The 4,284-nt window shown below is 46.5% G+C and overlaps 1 pseudogene; it reads right to left on the reverse strand.

Moving 5' to 3' along the window:
- The window catches only part of LOC112548586, a 29,458-nt pseudogene that overhangs the window by 5,570 nt on the left and 19,604 nt on the right, over positions 1-4,284 (reverse strand).

Genomic DNA, 4,284 nt, shown 5'->3' on the forward strand with positions numbered 1-4,284 from the left:
CTGGGCTCTTTCTGCCTTCTTTCCTTTCTTCACTCCCATGCCCAACTGGAGATGGGACCTGGTTCACTGCTACATTCTTCTTCTGCCTTTGAGGCTTTCCCTGATCCTTGTGCCATTGATCCTTTACAGTTTTCATGGAATCGATCTCACCCCAAATCCTGGCAGAAACCCACGGTGGATCCAGGTTTGCAGGACCTTCCTTAGGAACCTGCTCTTCAACTCCGCTCAGCAACCAGGCACCTCCTGCGTGGGGAAGAGAAACTCCACATTAATGCCCAGAAATGCTCCATGCCCAGAAGCACTTCTGGGGTGGATGGGACAGCCACTACTCACCAGGCAGCTGCTCCTCCGACCTCAAGATTTCCCCACAGACCTCATCATCACAGACCCAGAGCTTCACCTGTCCTCGCTGGATGCGGCAAATTAAGTCAGGTGTGGGACCTCGATATCCTGTTTGGGGCAGTAGTTAAAGAGCGTTTGTGACTGGGTACTGGATGCAGAATAACCAAGTGGGATTTGGGGAAGGGATCCAATGAACTCCAGGATTCTACTAGGAACTTGATGGCCAAGGGTGGGTGGGCTTTGGGATGAAAGAGAAAAAGGCATAGCAGGGAGAAGCCTTCAGCAGATGATGGTCCTTGTCATCCAGGTAGCGGATGCATGGTCATAGGAAATGAAGCACCAACCATGCTGTGGTATAAAGAGGGTATGAAACTAAGAGTCCCCAAGGACAGGCATGGAAATGCATTGATCCATGATGTACTAGAAAGAAGAATGATAATGTTTTTACTCTTTTCAAGGTACCAAAATTAACACACATGGGACACATGTAGGGATGAATAACATGCATCTTATTAGTGTATTTCCAGGAAAAGGAGGGGAAATGAGTTTCTCTTCAGTGAGGGTTTAAAGTGAGGACTCCTGGCAGTGAAAAGAATCCGTGGCAGATGGCTGGCAATGACCCTTTTTTCTGGGAGAGACGGTAATTCCTCATCACCAAGGCACAGGAAAGGATGACTTTATGATAACTGTAGTTGCAGCTAAAGCAACCATCCCATCCAATGGGAGGATGATCCCAAGGCAGAGATGAGTGCATAGGTTGGCAGGTACTGCATTCAAAACCAATAAACTGCAGTGACTGGAAATAGAGAGATAACCACAGTGACAGTGTGATATCTTGTGAGAGCCTAGTGATCCAGAACAGCATACTGCTTGAGGACTTTGGGCTACTCTGAAAGATCTGAGAGAGAGAGACTGAGGGAGACATAAAATTAGCTACTTAACTGCTGTAGCGAACTCAAACAACGGGCATCTTTATTATTATAAGAGCTGGATGCAGATACACTTAGGGATGCAGGAAAGAGTTTGCAGTTCTAGCTGCTTAAGTACTACTAGGAGAAACTGAGTCACATCAGGAAAACTAGGTGGCTAACCTTATGGAGGAATATCTAGTTTTCATGAGGTAATGAAGTCCTCAAGCAGCAGAGCTGTGTTTGGACCAAGTTTTATGCAGAGGATAAGACTTGTAACAAGGGGAACAGTCAGAGGAGTAGCACTGAATTGCTTGCATGCAAAAATGAACCACAGAGTGAATGAGCAAACAATTGCTGAGCTGGCTAAAACCCACCGTGCAAAAACAAATGTCTCAGATTCTGAAGCCATTGCAGTTAGTGCTAGAAAAGAGGATTAACGCATGGTCTGCAACCGGTATCTCATGCCTGAAAGGCATATTTTGAGAAGTGACTGAAAGGACAATGACCCAAAGAACACTTGCATCCACTGACACTGTAAACTCAGGTTGGAATCGCAGGGGACAATGCAAAGAAAATTAGAGTAGCAGCAGTTAACTGAAAAAAAAAATTAGTAAAAAGGAGAGTTGTAAACCTAGGCCATGGAAGATGCCAAAATGAAACGAAATGAGAATGACTGTATTTTATCTAGAAAATGAACAGGATCAGAGAAGGGGCTAAAGGTGACCAATATAATATCGCATCTCTTGTTGAGAAAGAGACAGGTAGTAAACACCAATGTTTCAATGATGGGAGAACAGTGGTTTAGGCACTCCTTGAAAAGGCAAGGGAAAGGTTATAGTAGCCAGAGTCAAGAGGACCACCAACATGAGTGATAGTAGTTTTTTTTGAAGCTGGCAAAAATCCTCTGACTTTGTAAAGATAATTACAGAAAAGACTATAAAGGTCTAGATGATTTGTCCTGAGCTAGAAAAAGCATTTGAGCACATGCCTAAGGAAATCGTCTGGGGGAAAAAGGAGGGTAGAGAGCACCAGTAAAGCAAACTGACCCAGGAGAAGGCAAGTACCTCAACCCTGCACATGAGACAGAACAAGCCTGTGTTACAGATCTTCTTGAAAAGAAAACTGGTTTTCACTAGGCCCTGCACCAAGCCCAATTCTTTTTATCACAATAATGGGCATCTGACATGCAGAAGGATTTTAGGAAGAGGATAGGAAAACTTTTGAAAATGGCAGGGTAAGCTTGAGAGCACAAGTCTCAAAATAAATACAGCAAAATCAGAGTGTCTACAGCTGCACCTCCAGAAATGTTATATACCTCATCCAATGCACCAAATGCCCTGATGGAAGATATGTAGGAGAGACCAAACAACAACTGCGCACCAGAATGAACGCACACCGGAAATCTATCAAAGACAGAAATACCCAATTACCGGTGGGGCCACATTTCTCACAGGAGGGCCACTCTCTCTCCAATCTCTCAGTCCTGATCCTCAAGGGAAACTTACACAACACTTCCCAGAGACGAGCCTATGAGCTCCATTTCATCAACCTGCTGGATATTAGAGATCATGGACTAAACATAGACATTGGATTTTTGATACATTACAATCTGCCTGGCATACATTACAACCCTAACCCTAACCCAGCCCCTGGCTTCTTCACTTTTCATTCCATCCAGGAAGAGCACGCACCAACTGCTGAAACCTCCTTAGCCTGACGAAGGGTTTTTGAACCCAAAAGCTTGCTAAATAACTATTCTCCAACCATTTGGGTTAGTCTAATAAAAGATATCAAATTCACCCAAGGAACCTTCTCTAATCTATGGTGAGGAAGATGACATGAAGGATGGGGAAAGAAGCGTCCAGCGACCTGTTGCTAGAGGTACCAGGGTCCCATCACGTGTACGTGGGTCACTAGGAAGGAGCTGAGGAAAAGCATAATGCATTTGCAGCAGCAGAGACTGATTAGACTTCCATTAACTTCTAAAGGGTTATAATCAAAGGAGGAGAAAGGGGACTTAGAGAGCACTGAACTGAGCATGGTTCGACTGTTAAATGCAATTGAACAAGACACACTAGGCAAGAGAGGAAGGAAATCTGAATAATTCCCCAAGCAACAGCTGTTAGTGAATTTGTAGGCACAGGGACTTTAAGGTGATATGAACAGGCTGAGAAGGCAAAGGGAGATCAATCGCTAAGCAATTGCTGAATATGGAAGCACCAGGAGCTAGAGAAATGGGGAAGACTCCAGTGAAAGCGGCTGGATATGGGGAAGGAGGAGATTTCAGCATGAAATGCCAAAGAGCTCAAATTACTGACAGAGCAGTGAGAAGAAAGAGGATTTAAACCACCTGCCAAAGTTTATGAGGATGAGACACTTGAAAAACAGGGACAAGACAAAAACACTTCAGAGCTCACATGACTCCAGGGAGAGGCAAGAACCAGAGCTTTACCCAGGGAAACAAGGGCTTGGTAGTTCCTCAGCATCTGGTCCCGGTAAAGCCCCTTGTCTTCCTCTTCCAGCAGTTCCCACTCCTCCCGTATGAAATACACTGCCACGTCCTCAAACACCTCCCGGAGCTGCCGGCACAAGTGTTACAGCATCAGTGTCTCCTGTCCCTGCTGCCCCCAGCCCCCACGGCCCTGTCTGCACTCACTCTGCACTACAGCGCTTTGCAGCTCAGCCATGACAGGCAGAGGAACAATTCCCCACCAGTCACCTGACATGTGATGTGGATGCAGCTGTGGATATAGCAGCTCGTGTGCCAGCCTTAGCCCAGCTCAACATGCTCCATTTCCTCTGCCCTTGGAGGCAGCCCAGGCAGCACATTTAGAGGCAGGGAGCCCAGCTCCAGAGACTCTAGCCAGGCCTTCCCATGCCAGCACCCCTGGCTCTCTGCACCCAGAAGCGCGCTGCTGCTAATGCAGCTTGGGGTTTGCAACTCCATCACCACAGGCTTCTAGCTCTTCAGGTCTCTCTGCTCCCCAAACTCTTGACAGCACCCCTGGGTCCTCCTGGGCTCCGCCCCAGC

Source organism: Alligator sinensis, unplaced genomic scaffold, assembly GCF_000455745.1.
Source record: "Alligator sinensis unplaced genomic scaffold, ASM45574v1 scaffold732_1, whole genome shotgun sequence".
NCBI classification, from domain to species: Eukaryota; Metazoa; Chordata; order Crocodylia; family Alligatoridae; genus Alligator; species Alligator sinensis.